The following is a 23,468-nucleotide window of genomic DNA, read 5'->3' as shown; positions in this document are numbered from 1 at the left end:
GCAATTGTTTTCACCTTCAGTTCCCTGTTGATATTTTCTGGGCTAGAGGTGGTCTCAGGCCTCTTAGAAGATTTATACCAGCTATTTGGAAGGCAATGAGCAGAACAAGGTTTTCACTGCCAACCTCTCCAGCGAGGTTGCCCTTCTATTAGCTAAATGACCAGGTGGGAGGCCTGGCAGGGGTCTCAATTATTAGGAAATTTACTCTGAAGCACTGGGCATAATCCCAATGACAATAACATTCCTCTGCATTTCCCAAAGGACAGGAACTTGATGGCATATGCAAAGCTGTACAGACATCTGGGGCAGGGACTTGGGTCACATAAAATTTCAACCTTCTAGGCGGGTGGATCACAAGGTCAAGAGATCGAGACCATCCTGATCAACATGGTGAAACCCCGTCTCTACTAAAAAAATACAAAAAATTAGCTGGGCATGGTGGCGTGTGCCTGTAATCCCAGCTACTCAGGAGGCTGAGGCAGGAGAATTGCCTGAACCCAGGAGGCGGAGGTTGCGGTGGGCCGAGATAGTGCCATTGCACTCCAGCCTGGGTAACAAGAGCAAAACTCCGTCTCAAAAAAAAAAAAAAAAAAAAAAAATCAACCTTCTATAATTTAACTATTGACAACCCTCAGGAGGAGGCCACAGGGGGCAGTGCTGAAATGGAGCCTCTTGTTCATAGGATATCTGTTTTCTTATGATGCTCTGAAGTGATTGTGATATTATTTGTGAATTGGGTATTATGTCAAAGTTCCCACTTTCGGACACAATTTCTGTCAGATTTCCCTATGACCTACACTTTTGCAAGACCATTAACTTGAGTTTCTCACAATTCCTATCCAGTTTGATGTGACTCCCTGCTTATAACTCAGGGATGCATTTTTAAAAGAGAAACATTTAGAGAAAACAAAAAAGACCCTTTGAAGTCATTTAAATTAACCCCACACTTCCCCTCTCATCTATACCTTTGTGAGATCACAATCCCAAATAAGTTTTTTTCCACATTTGATTGAAATCTCTTAATATTCACAAATAAGAGATTCTACACTATAAAAAAGAAGGGAAATACCTCAAAGACCTATGAGAAAGAACAATTAAAGACTGAAGGAGAAGAAATGTCATTTCTATGATTTGGTCCTGCACTTGGTTCAGAATTCTTTTTGGTGGCCCTTGAGCTGCATTCCACAATTCAATTTATAGATTATTTATCCTGCAGGGGAGCCCCCCCAAACTGAAGCTTCCGTTAGTCAAGGGGTGAGAGTGCTCAAACTTTGTCTCATGCTGTTATAAAAAAGCAGGATTCAAAATCTGCCGGGATTTTGAATTACTTTTTCTTCCTACACCTCACCAAAGATAGGACTACCCAAGAAGCATTTTATGTTTGAAAGATCACGTACTACAATGCTTCCTACCTCTAGCAATTGAGACACTGGTTAAAGGTTCTTTGTGCACACTTTTTTGAAAGAGCATTCAATTAAAAAAATGAAGACACTGGCTTTGTGACCAGCTGGCTTGCTATGATTTGAATGTGTCCCCCCCAAATTTCTATGTTGAACCTAACCACAAATGTGATAGCATTAAAAGGTGGGGCCTTTAGGAAATAATTAGGCTCTGAGGGTTCCAGATTCATGGGTGGAACTGATGCCTTCTACAAGAGTTTGAGGGGGCAAGTTTGCTTCTTCCACCCAATGAAAATGCTATGGGAAAGCACTGACTGACAGGTGGGTCTTCATTGACACTGCAGCTGCCAGCACCTTGATCTTGGACTTCTCAGCCTCTTGGAATGTCAGAAATACATTTCTGTTGTTTACAAATTACCCAGTCTAATGTATTTTGTTATAGCAGCCCTACTGGATAGAGCCATCACTATAATGAAGATCTTAAATGGCTCAGTGTTTAAGAGTTTTCTCATTTCAAAATCTTTATTAATTTCCCCCCAACTGGTGCAATCTGCCCCTCTCTGCCACTCAATTCCAACTCTCCTTCTTTTGTTAAGTTGCCACCCACTGTGCCCTTTTCCTAGAAGGCCTCTCCATTTGTTTGTCATGAGTCCCTCCTCTTGGACCTGAACTACCTTCTCCTCTGTGTTGTTTGTGAACACGTGGCTGCATCTGTCCTGCTGGATAAGAAGCTGCCAGACACTGGCTCCTAATGCCCTCTGAGCATGTCGGGGAGGGAGAGTTTTCATGACTGGTTTCATGGAGACTGGCATTTAAGGCATCCAGGGTGAGTGTGGTTCTTCCCTGTCAATCCTCCCTGGGGTTGTCCAAACAACAGCAACATTTTTCTTCATCTCAGGATTACCACATTGCTCCTGTTTATAAAAGTAGAATAATAAATTTATCAGAAAGTGAATTTGTAAGCAATACATCACTCTAGGATAACAAGTATCTTGGATACAATTGGTAGTACTAGTTGAGGGCCACAGCTATTTTTTTGTGTGGCGGGGGGAATTATGTAGAAAGAAATAAAATCCCATTTTTATTAATTCTTGCAAAAAAAAGTCTAGGAATAAAAATTAAATTGGGATGCATGATGAGGCAGAGGTGGAGATGAAAATAATTAGGATTGATGCCTTCTCTGAAGCTCTCACCTATCCCTATTAATGCAAGTAATTTGTAAGGTAACGGACTACACAGGATATTTAATTACTAGCCTGAGGTGACTTCTGAAAGAATAAGATGTTTACAATGCCATTCCGAGCTGTTGGCTTTCCTTAGGACTGAATGGCCACCTGGGACCTGGAGGACCTTAACTCCAGTGACTTCTCACAAAATCTGGAACTTGCTGCTTTTGGGATTAAGTGGCTTGTCCCTGGACAGTGTGGATAAATTGATTGCCATGCTGTGATTCTAAATAGAGGCTATAGTCTGCTACAGGAAACCCTTCTAGTTTTTTTCTGTGTTGTGCCAACTTTTCTTTTTGCAAAAGCAATGTTAATAACATGGCCAAGCTACCCTACACAAGGCAGGTTGGCAAACTTTTTCTGTAAGGATCCACATAGTAAATAATTTAAGCTTTCCAGGCCCATCATCTCTGTCACAACCACTGGACTCTGCTGTTGTGGTCCAAAAGCATCCATAGACAATGCAGAAACACATGAGGGAGACTGTATTCCAATAAAACTTTATAAAGACTGGCATACATTTCACATTTCCATGGGTCATGACATAGTTTTGTTTTGATTTTTCTACCAACCATTTTAAAGTGCAAAAACACTCTATGCACATTGGCTGTACAAAAATTAGGCAACTGGCCAGGTTTGCCCCTGGGCCATGGTGGCCGACCCCTGCTATACAGGAAAACTATTTACCATGGAAATCTGTTTCTTCAAGTGCTGGGTGCTCACACTGACCCTCACCCTGACAGCTGAATTAGGGCATCTCTTTAAAAATGTGAAACTAAATAAATGAGGGCAGGCCCCTCTTACCATCGAGAATGCAGCGTGTGTACACCGGTGTTATTTCACGTATCAGATTCCAGCCCAGAAAACATTGTCACGCCATTAATAATCTTTAGAGGAACACCTTGAAACTTGACTCACTGAGGGTACATTGCAAATGGGCTGTAATGGCTTTTATTTCTCATTCTTGTCACCTCAGATCTAATCGGCTGTTTTGTCATTTTTAATTCCTACTGGGCAGGATTCTCCAACTTCTCTAGCCTTTCAGATAAAGACTCAGAGGAGAGCCAGGACCTAAGGCTCTTAGGATTGGGAAGTAGAGCAGAGAGATTGGGCAGCATGGATGGTGGCCATCAACTCTGGCTGATTCGGGAGGAGTGGGGAGGTACCCACATCCTCAAATGACCCCTGCCTCTACCTTCCACCAAGTTCTGAAATGTGGGGACAAGATTTTTTAATCCTCAATTAAGAATAAGTTTCAAATCTCATATTGTTCTACATTGGTAACATTAGGAATTCTATCTACATTAGGAATTTGAGACCTGAGCACTGAATTTGAAACCTCTAAAATGTGTAGCTTTTCTTTTCTTTTCTTTCGGAGACAGAGTCTCACTCATTTTGTCGCCCAGGCTGGAGTGCAGTGGTGCTCTCTCAGCTCACTGCAACCTTCGGCTCACAGGTTCAAGCGGTTCTCCTGCCTCAGTGTGCTGAGTAGCTGGGACTACAGGTGAGCACCACCACGCCCGGCTAATTTTTGCATTTTTAGTAGAGACTGGGTTTCAACATGTTGGCCAGGCTGGTCATAAACTTCTGGCCTCAAGTAATCTGCTCCCCTCAGCATCTCAAAATGTTGGGATTACAGGTGTGAGCCAGCATGCCTGCCTGAAAATGGGTAGCTTTTTCTTATGCAGAGCACTGGAGCTCTGGTCCAGCTCCTGCAAACGGGAATTTCTACACCCATCTGGCTGTGAGCAACCAAAGGACCACTTTTGACTAAGACCCCACCTTCTTTGGACTGCAAATGATGAAAATAATTCACCTACATCGCCATAAATGACATAAGGGGTTGTGAATAATGAAAATAAATTTGTTAAATAAATATAAAATTATCATTTAATACAAGATCCCTATAAATAATGAATAAATAAAACCAATAAGAGCTAAAGTATTTTTTCGTGTTTATCACATCGTAGTCATGATGCTAAGCATCTTTCTTATATTAGCTCATTTAATCTTCAGAATATTATTGTTTTCATTGTACGGGTCAGAAAAAGAAACTCAGAAGGCATGTAGTTTCTCCAGGTCCATAGCTGGTAAGTAGCAGAAGAGCTTTACAATATGCAGATTCATCCAGCTTCAGAGTGTATGATCTTCACAACCCCTTAGGTGGCTGTGTGTCTTTGCCAAATCATCTTACCTCTCGGAGCCTCTGTGTCCTCAGCTCAGAAATGAAGCTTCAAATTATAAAATCGCCAACCTCACTTCCAAGTCAAAATTCTAAATCTACTATTTCATGCTTCTCTTTTCCGGAGGGGAACAAAACTATGTAAGTTCATATGGTAACTTAGTGTAAAAAAACCCTAAATTTTCAGGCAATTACACTTTCAGTCAGTGTTTATTTAGTTAAAAACTCTCATACCCTCTTTGCATAAACTGGAATACAATCGAGCAGTAATAAATAATAGGCACTCATGCACTGCTAGACATGGGAAAGAGACAACATGGGGACCTGCTTTGATCTCTCCTTGAAGAAGCTTGTAAATGATCCTGAAGGGTATACATAAATCAGAGCAAAGAGCTTTTCAATCAAAAATTCAAGATTCTGAATTATTAAAAAAGCATTATGCTTATTATGCCATATTTATTAAGTCAGAAAAATAGTTGCTACCAAGATTTTTCAGCAGGAGTTGAAACTCTATGTGTTTAGGAGTTTAGCAGAAACTTGTCTGATGAATTATTTAAACATGAGCATTTCTGTTCAATTCTGTAATCTAAAGGAACCAATTAAGTAAAATTCCCCCATTCCTGGAGTGTTCCAATAGTAAGTGTCAGAGATCGAGGGAAGGATCAGGGTTGGAATAATAAAATCCAAAGCCCTCCCTTGGACATTTCCAATTTTAAGGACAAAGGGCTGGAGTAATTGCCTTTCAACCAATTAAAACCAGCAATCTAGAGTCCATCCCAGCAGGGACATGGGAAATAGGAGGAAGATGAGATCTCTAAATCAAACCCAGTGATGTTATGTTATCCAATCAGCTCACAGAGAGAAACCACTACCAACCTTCCCAGAGGATACAAGCTATGACATTAATTTTTTTTTTTTAAGTCAAGAGTTAAGTATCTGGCAGAAGACAGCTTTCCCTCCCTAACAGGCCCTAGTGAATGACCTGTTCCTGACTTCATTTATGTGCCTCATTTTGGTCTTTCAAATATTGATTTGTAAAATATTCTTCAGGAGAAAGCCACTTGGGAACCTTTAAGTTGGGGTTCACAAATGATGCATACCCAGAGGTGTTTATTGCAGGATGGAAATACAGACTTTTTCCCTCTCCTAATTTCCCTCCACCTAAGTATCTCTTTATTCATTACTTTAATTACCTAATCGTAAATTTCTTTAGGGGGTTACTTAGAAAGAAAATTAGCATCAAAGCTTGGCAGTAAATTCAGGGGCTTTTGGAGACAGTCCAAGCTGTTTCACCTGTGATTAATTAGATTTTTTTTTTTCCCTTTAAGTGCCAGAAGGCTGTTGAGGTCTTTAAGCAGTCACATGACTGCCGGGGGTGCTGCAGTCATGATTGATGCATGCGTCTGGAGTCTGGGGCTGCAGCCTGGCTTTTGTTGGCTGTGTGTGTGTGCGTGTGCATGTGGGCACGCGTGTGAGACTGAGGGACAGAGACAGACTTGGGTAGCAAGAACTTGGAAAAACTCCAAGGGTTTTGAAAACAGTAAGGTATCTCTTTAATATTTTTGTAGATGCATGTCTTCTAGAAGCTCGAAGAGCCAGAATTTCCTATCAAAATATTTCAGCCATTTCAGAAATGTTGGTTAGGAGGCCTCTTCCTCACCATTGGTTATTGTGGAGTCTAGCTCTCTTTATGGGCAGACACACTAAGGAAGACATATTTCCAACAATTCTTTTGCTATATATAAAGCAGAGTAGCCAAGCCTATTTTTTTTTTAAAGATGGGGTCTTGCATGTTGCCCAGGCTGGAGTGCAGTGACTATTCACAGGCACAATCCTTGCACACTACAGACTAGAATATGGGTTCAAGGGATTCTCATGCCTCAGCCTCCAGAGTAGCTGGGACTACAGGTGTGTGCTACCACACCTGCCTCAAACATTGAAAGAGTCCTTGTCTCTGTAACATTTTACACTGCTGAAAAACAAGATGGAAGAAAATGGTCTCTTTGGGTACTTCACTGGGTGTAAAATTATCACCAAACTCTAGCAATAAACTCAAAGCCACCTTTCGATAAATTTGGGAAAGGTGCAGATCCTGGTAGTCACAATAAACATGGTCTCAAGAATACAATATAGAAAAATGGTGACTGTTTTATTACTAGTTTTAGTTTATCATTTTTTCTTTATTCTATGTGAAAGAGGGAGAAAAGAATTCTGAAAACCATTTGACTCAGTCATGGTAGCAGGAAGTTCAAAGTTTTTGCCAACTTTTCCTGAACTTCTGAGGCTCTAGAAATCGTAATTAGTATTACCTAACATATATCCCTCTACATGTTCATAGGACCCCATAAGGTAAATGTACTTGCTAGTGATGATTTAAGCAAACCCTTAAAATAACCCTGTAGGGCAGATGCACCTGAATATGTGTGCCAAGCTAGAAAATCTGGGCGTGGCCAACCCAGAGATTTGTTCCTTATTTATGATAAGCATCTGAGCTCTAAGCCTGCCCTGGGGAACAGAGTCATACAGGGAATTGAGGTTCCCAGTTTTGTGTTAAATGAAGATTGCCAGGTAGAGGCCTTTGGCTCGAGGGTGTGAAGTGAAAATACCGTAGAAACTGCATGATGTTTGCAGGTGATTGTGGTTTTCCTGCTCAGCCTGCTGTCCCTGGACTGTAGAATGTAGATCCTGCCACCCCTGGACTCGTTCCCCTGTATATAAACCCCTAATAAAGCTCCATGTCTCATTTGCTTGCTCTGAGTCTCTTCTTCAGCCTCTCAAACCTGGTGCCTTCCTTACCGAGGTTAATAGGGGTTCGACACAACACAGCTATGACCATATTTATTTATTCATTTTTGGTTTTATTTTTTGAGATAGTCTCTCTCTGTTGCAGTGGCACAAACTGGAGTGCAGTGGCACAATCTCAGCTTACTGCAACCTCCGCCCCTTGGGTTCAAGTGATTTATGGCTAATTTTTGTATTTTTGGTAGAGATAGGGTTTCACTGTGTTAGTCAGGCTCATCTCAAACTCCCGACCTTAAATGATCCACCCACTCAACCTCCCAAAGTGCTAGGATTACAGGCATGAGCCACCACGCAGGGCCCCTATGACTCTATTTAAACAATAAATTAAATATCTTGGGTTAGCGTGCCTTCTGAGGAGGAACAGAAATGTCTGTCACATGGGTTTATTATAGAGATTTCTGCCACCCAGTCAGTGCGGCCTAGAGTAGGGACTGGTGAACTCTCTCTGTAAAACAGGGCCATAGAGTAAATATTTTAGGCTTGTGGGCCATTAGGTCTCTGTTGCAACTTCTCTGTTCTGCTTTGAAAGTGTGGAAGCAGCCATGAGAAATGGGTAAAGGAATGGACGGCTGTGTGCTAATGAAAAGTGTTTGCTGACCCTTGGCCTAGGGCACTGCTTCTCAGACTTTAATGGGCATGTGAAGCACCTGGAGATCTTGTTAAACTGTACTTCCTATTCAGCAGGTCGGGAGTGAGCCTGGGGCCTGCCTACCCGGGACATTGCTAGATTATGGTGGTGCCACTGATCCGCAGACCTGGCTCTGAGAAGCAAGGCTGTAGGGTGGCTCCCTGAAATAGGTCCTTCCTTTTTTTTTTTTTTTTTTTTTTGAGACAGAGTTTTGCTCTTATTGCCCAGGCTGAAGTGCAATGGCACGATCTCAGCTCATCACAACCTCCGCCTCCCGGGTTCAAACTGTTTTCCTGCCTCAGCCTCCCCAGTAGCTGGGATTTCAGGCATGCACCACCATACCTAGTTAATTTTGCATTTTTAGTAGAGACAGGTTTTCTTCATGTTGGTCAGGCTGGTCTCGAACTCCTCACCTCAGGTGATCCTCCTGCCTCAACTTCCCAAAGTTCTGGGATTACAGGTATGAGCCACTGTGCCCAGCCTGGTCCTTCCTTTCTATATCCAGAGCATTCCTTGTAACATCAAGGCTCAGAGAATACAGACAGGCTCTTCGTTCATCAGAAATATTGCTGTAGGGCAACATTCTTCAAATCTATGATCTTCAAAGTTTCCTCTAGCACTTCAGCCCTTGGGCAGCGCCCAGATTTCCCTCTCCTGAACGTCACCTTCCTTTTGTCACCTTTAAGATTGGCCGTTGAGGGTCTCACACTCCTAAATGGACAGATGGCTCCGGCCATGGTGCAGCTGCACACATGCCTCATCAAAGCCGTTCATGCCAGCTCTGCTCCCTAACTGCTGCCCTTCCCCGCCTCAGCATGCAGGGCTCTAATGACTGAGCAGGGGGCCCTCTGGCCCCTGCCTAATTGGCTGCAATGCAACAGCTAATGTAGGTTGAGAGACCAATTAACTGGGCTTGTTTCTACCAACCCTGCATCTGAACATCAATTATGCTAAACAACACGCTCTATTAAGACATTTCCCTGCCACTGTCATTTGCTATGGGACGTTTCAGAGCAAAGCAGAGAGAAGCTGCTTCTCATTGCCTGCCTGAAGGGCTTCTCTCTCTCTCATTGTTACAGAGGGTGGTAGTTGGGAGCCAGGTTTTAGAACTAGAAAAAATACAAAGCGGGGAAATAGTCAACCTTAATTGCCTACTTCATTTGGACCTCAGTCTCTAGACCAGGGGGATTAAGGTCCGAGAAGCCAGAGAACAGGTTGGGTGAGAGATTCTGGTAATGATTGAACCATTCTACTTAGAAATGGAAAATACCAGGCACTGGGACATTCAAAGGATCCTTTACCTAGAACTTAAATAGTAATGACAGAAAATTGTTGGAAAGAAGACTGTATTTTCTTCTAAAGGTTTAGCTAGTTTTGAATTTCATTCCTCCCTCATTTCATCTCATCTCAAGCTCCTCCCTTGGAAGGCACTTCTTGATTTCTCACATCTATACTTTGGTCTTTATGTAACTCAATTTTATTTATTTATTTATTTATTTATTTATTTATTTATTTATTTAGAGACAGGGTCTCGCTCTGTTGCCCAGAGTGGAGTGCAGTGATGTAATCACAGCTCACTGCTACCTCAAACTTCCTGGCTCAAGCGATCCTCCCACTTCAGCCTCCTAAGCAGCTGGGACCACAGCTGTGCACCAACACTTCTGGCTAATTTTTAAAAAACCGTAGAGGTAAGGGTCTTGCCATGTTGCTCATGCTGACCTCAAACTCCTGAGCTCAAATGATCCTCCTCCCACCTCAGCCTCCCAAAATGCAGAGATTACAGGTGCGAGCCACTGCACATGAACTTCTATTCATTTTAATGTCTCCTTATTGTGTAGTTTCTTTGTACCAAATATGCTGATCAATCCAACCAAGTTTAAGACACCATCCGCACCCTGGAGTTAACAGTTTAGTCGGAAAGACTGGACTAATTCAGACATCTACTCCTTATTCAATTATTCATCCATTCAACAAACATTTGTTAAGCATTCATTATATTTCAGGTGCTTTGCTGGGCTAGATGCACTATTCCTTCCCTATCTAGGGTTATTGCTGGATGGAAAGCAGGTAAGCAAATGAGCACTAGTAATGCTGTGTGAGCCATGCTATTATGACTATGACAGTACAAAATAGGCGAAACACAATAGTACAATAAAATCATGTATGGGCATTATACCATTAAAATGTAATGTAGGTTAAAATAGAGTGTTATGCCCTGTTCTATTCCCTACAGTACTTATTTCAAACTTCTACCCCTCTACTTAACTTTTTCAGACTTCAAGAGACAGCTGAGGTTATCAGGTGTAAGCACCCTCAATCTCCAGCAATTTAAAAGCTATTCATATTTGCATTTATTGTCTCGCCCTCTTTCAGGTCTTGTAGGAAGATCTGTTATTTCTCTTGTTTAAGGCCATTGCCTCCAGATGTACCCTTAACTGACAATGCCCCTAGCATCTCCCCTTTCTCCTTTCCAAATGGGCAAGTCCATGTGGACTGGCTCCTTCTTCACATTATGCAATTACGATCAAGCCTGTTGGCCATCTTAAGGTCCTCCCCTGATCCTACACCTCCCTTCCTTTTCTTACCATCCCAGCCTACAAATTCTTGCTTCTTGTCTTCTTTTCCATCTGTTGACCTCCCATTCGAACAAACTGCAGTTTGGCTCCTTCTCTCCCTGCACTCCACAGAAACTGCTCTGGCAAAAGGCCCTCACGATCTTCTCACAGCGAAATTCACTCACTCTTCATTGGACTGCATCATCCTTGATCCCAACCTGACATTTTGCATCTGTAGCTATCCAATCCTCTGTCTCCCTCTGCTTATCTTCCAGTTCTTCTTCTCTTCCACTGGCCAATCCTTCTGTCCTTTGCTGACTCATTTCTTCGTGTGTCCTCTAAACATCATGTTTCCATGTTTCTTCTTTAGACTTCCCTTCACTTCATATTGTCCCCAGTGTTTCCCTCTAATCATCTGGTGTCAATTTCCCACCATCTTCTGACTTCGAAAATGCATTTTGGTTAATCCTGTGCCTCTGAGCCTCAGCCTACTGTATCTACTGTGCAGGCATCTCAACTTGCTTTAAACCTAAGTGATGACTTTTCCATCAAAATCTGCTGCTTCTGTGTACTCTGTCATGGTGAATAGCAAACTCACTTGAAATTTGAATGTTTTTTTTTTCACCTTGACACCCAATCAACCGATAAGTCCTATCATCTTTGTTTCACTAACATCTATTATATTTGTCCTCTCTTCTTTATTCTTTCTGTTCCTGCCTTAGTTCAGGACTCATTATCCTTTGTTTGGACAAGGACAATTAGACTACCTTCTGATTTTCTTGCCTCTGATAGTATCTGTGATTTTACACCCTTTCAGTCGGTCCAATGCATTGTGCCAGGGTTGCCTTTCTAGAGTTCAAATCTCATCAAAAGCTTTTGTGGCTAGTCATTTTCTACTACGGTTGGCACCCTAAAGGAGAGGTTCGCTCAAGTGATACAGTGAAGGGTGGGTAGATAGGGCAATTAAGGGCTTTGAAGTGTAGACACCCTTTTTCTGCCCCCATCCCCTAGCTTAGTATTGTGCTGGAAAATGTTTAACAACCAGCTTCCAAAAAAATAAAAACAAAAACCTCCCACAAAATCCTTATTTGTAGATTTGACTAGTTTGTATGATACAGATACTCCCACTGTGGTCAATTTCAATCTACCAGCATCATTGGATTTTGGAAGAAATGTGAAGTCAGCCCTAGGGCACCACCATCTCCACCTCCTTGACCATCCCAGGGCCTCAGCCAGAAAGACTCTACCTCGATATCTATCACATACACACTTGGCTTCCTCATAAGCTGAGGATGAAAATAGGTTTTAAGTCATGAAAACTCTGATCAATTGTTAATAGCTGTCTAGAGGGCTCCAATGAAGGATTTTTTAAATTGCCTCCAGGCTCAGGGAGTAGAGTGCTATGATCAATTAGTAATGTCTGCCATAGGCATGGAAAGCTGCAGTTGGTTGCCTATGCTACATATTTTTACTCTAGCTGCTGTAAGTGCTAATGTGAATACAAGACTCATTAAGCAACTAGAAAATACTTTGAAAGCATACAAAACAAAGCCAGAGCTCACTAATTTAAAATACAAAGTCCTCTGTAACTGGCCTAGGCCTAATTCTTTGGCCTTAACTGTTTCTACCTTCCCCCAACACTCTAAGCCTTATTCATACTGAAGAACTTGATAAGCACTGCATACACACTATGCTTTCACACAGTTCTGTGACTATTCTCACCCTCCTAACACTGCTTTGGGTGTGCCCTTTCATGTTCTTTCTGTATGAATACCTACCGGAATGATCCCTAGAGAAATCTCTTGAGTTATCTGGATGCTCTAAACAGTTTAGCTTTTTTTTTTTTTGTTAATCAATGAGAGCTTGTTGTGTTGCTCAGTTTGGCCTTGAGCTCATGGCCTCGCCTCCTTAAGCGCCTGGACAACTGGCCACGGCCCCCCAGTGTAGCTTTTAATAAGGTCTTTTCCCTTTGCTCACCAAACTCTTGCCTAAACTAGTTGAAGCCTATAATTCTTACCATTCAAGCAAGAGAATGCAGTGTTATAATAGTTCAGTAGCTTCATTGCAAATGCCCTGTGATTTGGGAGGACTTGTGGATTATCTGCATAAATGCGAGTGGCCGGCAAATACCTGGCTGCTCTTATCAAGAGCCATGACGAGACAGGCTCTACTGGCCCCTTGAAGTATATTTAACTGACAAAGAATGCATATATCCAAGGCATACAATGTGATTATTGTGTATATATATATATCCATTGTGTAATAATTATTACACTCAAATTAACACATCCTTCACCACCCATGTACAGCATGGTGTACATGTTCGATTCCTTGAACTTGTTTATTTTAGAATTTAAAGTTTAGACTCTTTGAGCAACATGCCCTGACTTCCCCCACCTCCTGCCACCTAATAACCACGGTCCTACTCTTTGCTTCTATGAATTTTTTAGATTTCACATTTAAGTGAGATCATACAGTATTTATCTTTCTTTGCTTGACTTATTTCACTTAGAATAATCACCTCTAGTTTCATTGTTGTGGTTGCAAATGACAGGATTTTCTTCTTTTGAAAGCTGAATAGTATTTCATTATTTTCTCTATGCATTCATAAATTATTTGTTTTTAATCAAACTATACTTACTTATATTCATCCCTAAAATGGGAGTAAGGGCAATTTACTTAATTTTTGTGGTTGTTTTGTGAAAATAGAAGACACTGCCTGTAAGTAGTTAACACAGAGACCAGGACACAGTAACTGCTTTAAAATACAATTGTCACAATAAAAATCATTATCATCCTTCAGAATTCACTTACATGAAGCCTTTCTTTACCATCCTCTCAATTAGAATTGGATCCTCTCTTCTTTGTGCATCTGCAGAACCCAGTACAGAGATTTCTCCGTAGTAATTATTATTTAAAGTATTAACATTTGTTAAGAAATTACCAAATGCCCAAATCATGCTAAGGATCACATGTATGATCAATTTTGTCCTCATTATAGAGTTGTGACATGACAAAACTGAGGGTACCGAAGGGCTAAGTAGGTAAGGATGCCCAGTGAATAGATGGAAGGTGGAATTTGGAAGAATGAAGCCCCCGTTTCTACAGCTGGCACTTTTCATTGTGCTTGTTTTTGCAGACTGCTTGTCCACTATGAGCTGGGAGCTACTTGAGGCGAGATAGCTTTTTTCCTTTTTATAACAAGCATGTTAGCATCTTATGCCAAACCTGGCATCATTCATAGAGGCTGAGATAGAATAGAGGAGTTAGAAAGGAGGACATTTTGTTACAAAGCCAACACTGTTCAACGATGGAGAGTGTTTACATCTTTAAAAAGATTGACAGCTTCCTTATTTGATGGTCTCTTCTTTAGACTGTCTCTGATCTGTTTTCACCTGGCCACTGCCAAGGAAATACCTCATCTGAAGAAAGAGAACAAGAGCTACGGGCTGAAAAGATGGAAGCTCTAATGTTTCCCTGGCCACCTCCGGTCCAAAGTAGGGGAGGCTTTGGACAAGCCCCACCTGGAACCAGCAGAGCCTGGATGGACACGGGTATTGCTGTGAACTGTGCTGGGCTTTGGGAAGAGGCAATGCTGGGCAGAAACTTGATGTTAACTAATGAGATGCCCGGGGACTATAATCAGAAGATGAGGTGGAGCCAGTGATATCGGTAACACTATGCAATTGCTTGTGCAAATGCCCATTTTTCCATACAGAGGGCAGGGAGGCATGATGAAGGGCTCTTCTTGCTCATGGGCTGACCCATCAGCAGGCTGATGTTCTGTGGCCTGGTTGCCTGATGGCACTACCTCTATTCTCCAAAGCAACACACGTACGACTTTTTTACTACTGTGACCAAATGGATTACTCCTTTCTGCACAAGAATGTATGTCATTGTCAACATCAAAACCTTCCCTGCTTTACCCTGACAGCACATGCGTTATTGATCGGGTGCCTCTGAACAACTCACTCACAAAAAGCCCTTAAACCTGTATGACTTCAAAAACGAAGGTAAGACAAGCCACGTTAAGCAGTATAGCACACACCTAATATGATTATTTCTCTTCTTCTTGGTAATAATAGAATTATGCAAAAGCGACCTTGACCCAGTAAAGGATTTTCTCTTCAGAATCAAATGTCTGCTCTCCCTTGACTCATAATTCCCCAACCCCTGACTCTCCTTGTTTCTGAGTCCCTCGACACGGCAGCACTCATTTTTGTACCATCTGCTAAGTCCAAAGGTTTCTGACCTGCAAAGTACAACAAAACAATGAAACATGTGGCTCTACTTATCTAGGGAGTAACTGATGAAGAACAACCTCCATCTTCATTTGTTAATTCATTCTGAAATGTTTATCGATCATCTCCCATTTGACTGTAGCCAGATTGGGTAGCCACATTTAATTTAATGAATGAGACTTATGGCAACTGTCACAGGACTCCCCACTACTTACTTTCCCCAAGTTGTCTGCATCTTGGGAAGAGGTAGGCCCTGCCACTGGAATTATTAGTTACAGTAGTCAGTAACAGCTGATCAACAGTGGTCAAAAGAGAGCCCTTGGAGGGATGACCCAGAAGAGTTTTCAAGAGCTTACCATTAGCTGGGTGCAGTGGCTCACTCCTGTAATCCTAGCACTTTGGGAGGCTGAGGTGGATGGATCACCTGAGGTCAGGAATTCAAGACCAGCATGGCCAATATGGTGAAACCCTGTCTCTACTAAAAACACAAAAAAATTAGCGGGGCGTGGTGGCACGTATCTGTAATCCCAGCTCCTCTGGACCTGAGGCAGGAGAATTGCTTGAACCTGGGAGGTGGAGGTTGCAGTGAGCTAAGGTTGTGCCATTGCACTCCAGTCTGGGGAACAAGAGCAAAACTCTGTTAAAAAGAAAAAAAACCTAACTAGCTCCAGGCATGGGGCCTGCACTTTTCCTCTGTATGCCCGGCCAGGTAGATTATGCCTATACTTTTCAAGCACCTTGCAAGGGAGGAAATATTGACAGCCTTTCTTAGGTAGGAAAAATGAGATTGGCAGAGGGTAGGCTACCTCCTCAAATTCATGCCCCACAAAGAAGCAGAAGCAAACCTGGAGCCTAGGCCTCTCTGACATTAAAACCAGAGTCTTTTCTACATCTTCCATTTTACCCATTTCTGGTACTCAGATTTTTATCACCTCAACAGGAATGTGATGTTTTCTTAATGGTGTTATATGAGGTTATTCCCATATAATGGTGTTTTATGGGATTATTAACAAATAATAATAAAATGGCTATACAGCAAGGAGAAGGTTTGAGAATTGTTGGAATGACTTAAGAAAGTAGGATATTCTATTAACTGTATGCCCTTTATTAATCCATGTGTTTAGAACACATTAAATATATAATTAAATAAATAATATAATCTAAACATATGGATTAATAAAGGGCATACGTTCTGAAGAACGTCTTCAAAAGAATAATTATTCTTAGGCTTATGGAGTACTAATTTCTTGGCATGAGGCTTGTAAGATTTCCTCTGAGTCTTGGATCAGAACCCTATGCATGAAGATGCCCAAATAGAGTATCTTTGAGCAACAAAATAATGAGCCGCTATTATCCTGAATTGCTTTTGTTCATGTCTTCAGTGGTATAAAACTTCAGGACACATGTTCTGACAAAGAACTTATTGGTGAATTAAGTGAGAATTTGTAAAACTATGAAAAGTGATCTTTCAGTATGAAACCTCACACTTAATTCATTATCTAGTATGTACGAAGCACTTTCTAAATAACAAGAATACAGTAGCAAATGGGACAAATGGGTCTTTTACAGAATCCCACCTAAAACAAACTCAATTAAAACTTAAAATGATGAACTTGAGTAAATTAAGTGTGGCAATTTAATAGAGAGGCAATGAGTTGACAGAACCAGAATATATTTGAAAGGTAGAGTGACAGATTTGCTAATAGATTGGATGCGGACATGAGGAAAGAAGAGGCTAAGGCCTTTCTTCTTTGGCCTGAGCAATTGGGTACCTGAAGATGGTGTTAACTAAGATACAGAGTAGGCCGGGCGCAGTGGCTCAAGCCTGTAATCCCAGCACTTTGGGAGGCCGAAGCAGGTGGATCACAAGGTCAAGAGATCGAGACCATCCTGGTCAACATGGTGAAACCCCGTCTCTACTTAAAATACAAAAAATTAGCTGGGCATGGTGGCACCTGCCTGTAATCCCAGCTACTCAGGAGGCTGAGGCAGGAGAATTGCCTGAACCCAGGAGGCGGAGGTTGCGGTGAGCCGAGATTGCGCCATTGTTATCCAGCCTGGGTAACAAGAGCGAAAACTCCATCTCAAAAAAAAAAAAAAAAAAAAAAAAGATACAGAGTAACAGAGAAGATGAAGCCTGGGGCCAAGGGAATGGAGGAATTCATTGTTTCTTCTTGACCATATTGAATTTCAGATGCATCCAATATTATGATGTTGATGTTGACATTAATAGAAACATGGAACTCAGTGGGAGATGTAAGGACTGAAATATAAATTTTAGAGCCATTTTCATTTAGAAGATACTTAAAATTACGGACTTGGATGATACCACTAAGGAAGATAATAAACATGGAGAAGAAGACTCAGCCTCGATCTGATCTGTGGAACATTCCAACTCTAGAGTGTAGATAATGGGATCTATCTAATATGTCTGAGAAGAAGTGACCAGTGAGAAAAGTTTGGAAACCAGAAAAGTGAGGAATCATGAAAGTGACGTGAAGCAGGAGTTTTCAGGAGACAATGATCATGGATGTTCGTTGGAAAAAGCCCAGGGCTTATTGAGCATTCATTTCGTAGATTTACTGTCAAAGTAGAACTTATTTTAAGGCTATTTTGGAGTCCACAACACAATTTCAGGAAGTCTGTCAGCTGAGACAGTTGTTGCCTGCTTTATATTTTATGAGAATGGGGGTGACTGCACAAGAAATATCGACAGCTCTCAAATATTTGTTCATTCTATTCCCATTTTTCAATAGAATACTCATCAGGTGAAAGCAGATTTTAATCATGACTCTAGGTACCATTGTGCTGATTGGACTTATCACCTGACTCTAACTGATGTCCTTACTTGGAGGCTCTTACAGCAGATTCAAGCACCAAGTACAGGTAAAATCCATGCAGAAAATCAATTGACCACTCAGGAGAATTGTTAAACTATTAAGGTGACTTGCCTTTGCTGTCTAAAATAACTATCGACAAGGAATTTTATAATCACAAAGATTCACTTCAATAATGAGGATGAGATATATATTTACAAGATATAAAAATGGAGAGAGTTTATCACCAGACAATTGCTACAAAAATTTCTTAAGCAATTTTGAAAGAAGAAACCTTATCACAGGAAAACATTTTGAGGTGCAAGGTAAGGTGGTACAAATAAAGTAAAAGAAATGAATTAATTGTTAGAAATGTACAACTTACAATAACTGAATTATGAAGAAATAGAAACTATGAATGGACCTATAACCACTTGAGAGAATAAATCAGTAATCAAAAACTTTTAAAAAGTGTGGGACCACATAGCTTCACTGGTGAATTCTACCAAACATTTAAAGAAGAATTAATACCAGTACTCTTTAATTACTTTCAAAGAATTAAAGAGAACAGACACTTCTAAACTGGTTTTTTGAGGTCATCATTCCCCTGATACCAAAACCAGATAAGGATGCTACAAGAAAACCATAAGCAATATTCCTGAAGAACATAGACATGAAAAATACTGAACAAAATGCTAGTAAACTGAAATCAACAGCACTGAATATTCATATGCAGTGGCAAGGTAGGATTTATCCTTAGGTTCAACATACACCAATCAATCAATGGGATACACTGCATTAATGGAACAAAAGACAAAAATCACATGATCATCTCAATAGATGCAGAAAAAGTACTTGGTAAAATTGAACACCCTTTTATGATTTTAAAAATTTCTCTCAACGAACTAGAAATAGAAGGAAATTACTTCAACTTAGACAGGCTATATATGAAAAGCTTATAATTGACATTATAGTCAATGGTAAAAATCTGAAAGCTTTCTGTATAAAATTCAGAACAAGGCAAGACTGTCCACTCTTACCACTTTTACTCAACTGAAAGTCCAAGCCAGAGCAATAGACAAAAACATAATAATAAAAACATATAAGTGAAAATCATCCAAATTAGAAAAGAAGAAATTATCTCTGTTTGTAGATGACAGGCTCTTACATGTAGACAACCCTAAAGACTCCACACACACACACAAATTGTTGAACTAATAAATAAATTCAGTAAAGTTGCAAGATACAAACTCAATATAAAAAAATCTGTTGTATTTCTATACAGCAATAATAAATTTGTCTTAAAAAGGAAAGAAAATAATCTCATTTATAGTATTAATATTATAACAAAGACTAAAATACTTAACAATGAACGTAGGAGGTGAAAGTCTTATACCCTGAAAATTTTAAAATATTGATGAAATAAATTTAAGAAGACACAAATAAATGGAAACATATCCCATGTTCATGAATTCATGGATTTGAAAAGTTAATGTTAAAGTGGATCTACTATTCAAAATGATCTATAGATTCAATGAAAACGTAATCAAAATCCCAATGGTGCTTTTTACAAAACCACAAAAAAGACACCCCAAAGTTTAGAGAAAATGACAAAGAAACTCAGATAGAAAAAAAGTTCCTGAAAAAAAAAAATGTAGCTGGAGATATCATACTTCCTGATTTCAAAATATATTACAAAGCTGCAGTATTAAAGCAGTATGTTGCTTGAACAAAAACAGATATGTAGAACAATGGAATGGCAAAAAAAGCCTCAAAATAAACCCATGCATATATGGGAAATTAATCTTTTACAAGGCTGTCAAGGATACACAATGAAATAGGGGAGGGGGGAAGATAGTCTCTTCAACAAATGGTGTTAGGAAAAGTGTATATCTACCCACAAAATAATAAATTTTGACCTTACTTTGTATCACACACACAAATCAACTCAAAATGAATTAAAAACTTAAACATAGAACCTGAAACTATAAAACTCTTTGGAAAAAAATAGGGAAAAATCTTCATGGCATTAGATTTGGCAATGATTTCTTTAATATGACACCAAAAACACAGGGAAGAGAAGCAACAATAAACAAATTGGACTAAATCAAATTTAAAAGCTTCTGCACAGTAAAGGAAACTAAAACAGAGTGAAGAGAAAATCTACTGAATGGCAGAAAATATTTGCAAACCATACATTTGATTAGAGGTTAATGCCCAAAGTATATAAGGAACTCCTTCAATTTGATAACAAAAAACCAAATAACCCAATTAAAAATGGGTAAATGATTTGACTAAACCCTTCTTCAAAGAAACCATGTAAATGACCAACAGTTACATGAAAAGATGTCCAACATCACTAATCATCAGGGAAATGCAAATCAAAATAAAATGATTTGTCATCACACCTCTTTTAAGATGGCTATTATAAAAAAAATTCAAAAAAAAAAGAGAGATAGCAAATGCTGGTAAGGATGTAGAGAAATTGGAATCCTTGTATACTGTCAATGGGGATATAAAATAGTGCAGCTGCTTTGGAAAAACTGTGTGGTATCTTCTCAAAAAATTAAAAATAGAATTACCATATGAACAGTAATCTTACTACTTCAATTTCAAAAGAATTGAAAACAGAATCTTGAAGAGATATTGACATTCTCATGTTTATTGCAACATTATTAACAATAGCCAAGATGTAGAAACAATTTAAATGTCAGTTGACAAATAAATGGATAAAGAAAATATGGTATATTCGTACAGCAGAATATTTCCCAGCCTTAAAAAAGAAGGAAATCCTGCCATATGTGACAAGACAGATAAACCCTGAGGACATTATGCTATGTGAAATAATCTAGTAACAGAAGACAAATATTGCTGATACCATTTATATAAAGCATATAATATATTTAAACATGTAGAATTAAAGTATTATAGTGGTTGCCAGGAGCTGAGGGAACAGAGAAACAGGGATTTGCTATTTAATGGGTATAAAGTTTCAGTTACGCAAGATGATTAAGTTCTACAGATCTTCTGTAAAACATTGTGTCTATGGTTAACAGTAACATATTGTCCCTTTAAAAATTTGTTAGGAGGTCAGACCTCATGTTAAATATTCTTACCATAATCAAAAAGACAATATGATGCAAACATAAAATGTGAAATCTCTAGTAAATCCTAATAAACATTGTCTTTATAGAATTATCATAAAGATGATGTTTAATTTGAGATGTTTATAAAAAAAAGACTTTAGGAGTTCTTCTTAGAATTTACCTTAGAATTTAGAAAGCCATTAAAAAAATCAATTTCAAGCCAATAACAATGCACAAACTACCCCCAGATCATATACAAAATAATCACGTTTCAAGAGCCCAGTGGAGAGCAGAGTTTGCAAGGCAACTTGATGACCTAAATTCCAAAATCTGACAAGACCCTCTCAGCAAAGACAGGACACACAGATCTTTTCATCTTTGCAGAACACAGAAAGAAGAAGTGACCTACATAATAGTAGGTAAGAATAAACATCCACATTTTGTTAATTCTGAGGGACTGACATAACATTGAGAATTCCTGAGAACCTCAGATACAAAAGGAGTCCACATGCACTAAAAAATTATTTTTTATGGTCCTTCATCAGGTGCTTGTGCAAAAGATTGTGGACAGAGCAGGAGACCTGAGAGACTCCTTGGTGGTGCACAGGTATAAGACCCCTCCTCATTCCCAGTCCCCTTCTCTCATGCAAAATACAAACCTTTAACTGCTTAAGCGAAAGCAGAAAAACCTCTTTCCCACAAGACCTAAGCAAAGATTCCTTCTTCTCGTGTAAGAGCAGAGGGAAAAAAGCCTTCTGATTCTGGGTAATGGGTTAGGCCACCTTCCTGCCCAGGGTCCCAGGAAAAGGTGAACTGATGCTGAGACAAAAATAGAATCCAAACCTGTATGTTCCTAAGGGAGATGTAGGAAATATCCTTAATCACAGTCCTCGTGGAATAATCAGTGAGAAGCAAAGGGACACGCGTTGAGGGAAGAGTGAAAGAACTCTTTCCACTGGGAACGGGAAAAACCTGCTGAGTTTGAGTATGTTGCACAGCTACAAAGCAAAGCCTGGCAGCTACTGGGAGGAGCAGGAAGTGCTGTCTTGCCCAAGATCTCCCCATAGGTACCTAGCAAAGTATGGCTGCCATAGAAGGGAGGGGCAGTAATACTGAGAAAGCCCTAACCATTATGTAAAGTACGCAGTACCTGACTAAAATTGAGGCTGAACCAGGAGAATCCAAAATCTCTGCTCCTTCCAAACATTTTATACCTATGAACTAGTAGTAGCATTCTACTTCTTGGGGGAAGGACAGAGCACAAAGAGAAATATTCTATGTAGTAGAGGCAAACAAGACCTACAGAAAACTTAAATTGAAGTAGAAAAATTGAGAAAAGCTTTCAACACTTCACACCCAACGTTGACCACAGGTTGCAATATCTGCTGCTGGAGGAATTTCAGGGCCATAGGGCTTTCAAAGTAACTATTTCAACAACAAAACCCAAATACTGTTCAATCATTAACTAAACCCCAAACTCTTTACCTAAAAGAAAAAGATATATGCTAATTTTCAACACAAATTTTTTGAAAATAATTTTTGTCACAAAATTAGCACATAGGCCTCAGCCTCTGCTGTTCTACACAAAATATCTGGCATTCAGTCAAGAATTGTGAGAAAAAAATAATCAAAAGAAAATTAATTATCAAAAGATACAGCGGTCAAAACAATTTGGGGTAGCCTAGATGTTGGAACTGTCAGATGGGGACTTCAAAATAACAATAATACATATGTTAAAATAACTCATGGAAAAGATTAACATTGTACACAAATAATAGAAAATGTCAATAGAAAAAGGAAAGCTAAAGAAAGGAGTGAAATAAAAATGCTAGAATTAAAAAAACACAATATGAAAGGTAAAAAATCTCTATGATTGGTTTATTAAAAGTTTGATACATGAGTGGAAAGAATAAGGGAATTTAAAAAGAGACCAAAGAGATGATTTGAACTGAAACACAAGTAGAAAAATAGTTAAATTTAAAAAATACAAACAAATAAAAACCGAGCAGAGTATCCAAAATCTGAGGGATAATATTAGATAAGTAACATACGTGTAACTGGATACTGAATGGAAGATAGCAAATAAGGAAAAGGAATATTTGAAGAGATAATGGCTGAAATTGCCCAAATTTAATGAACCATAAAGCTATGAACTTCAGAGAACTACAAGCAGCATAAACACACAGACACACACAGACCCACACACACCTAACTACATCATAAACTGCTGAAAATTAAAAAATAAAGAGAAAATCATGAAAGCAGCCAGAGAATAAAGAAATTCCATATCCTAAGGAATAAAGACAAAAATTACAGCGGACTTCTCATATGAAACTATGAAACTCTGAAGACGATGTCTTTAGAATACTGAAATTAAAGAAATAAACATCATTATTGCTTTTTCAATATTATATTGGATGTCCCAGAGAGTGCCTTAAGGAAAAAAGTCATCAACATTAGAGAGGAATAAGGAAAATGAACTTCATTCAGAGATGCCATAAATATCGATGTAAAAATATCCAAGGAATCTGG

At 39.5% G+C, this 23,468-nt stretch overlaps 1 long non-coding RNA gene across 1 annotated transcript; it reads right to left on the bottom strand.

Annotated features, from left to right (window-relative positions):
* Positions 1–1,895: 1,895 nt before the first annotated feature.
* Positions 1,896–21,938, bottom strand: LOC108587947 (uncharacterized). The gene is made up of 2 exons (XR_001906726.4): positions 21,780–21,938; positions 1,896–2,314 (listed from the first exon to the last, which is right to left on the bottom strand). It is a non-coding gene; the product is annotated as an uncharacterized LOC108587947 (long non-coding RNA).
* Positions 21,939–23,468: the final 1,530 nt, after the last annotated feature.

This window comes from Callithrix jacchus, chromosome 13, assembly GCF_049354715.1.
Source record: "Callithrix jacchus isolate 240 chromosome 13, calJac240_pri, whole genome shotgun sequence".
Lineage (NCBI taxonomy): Eukaryota > Metazoa > Chordata > Mammalia > Primates > Cebidae > Callithrix > Callithrix jacchus.
The sequence above is the reverse complement of the archived record's forward strand: the minus strand, read 5'-3'. Positions and strand labels throughout refer to the sequence as shown.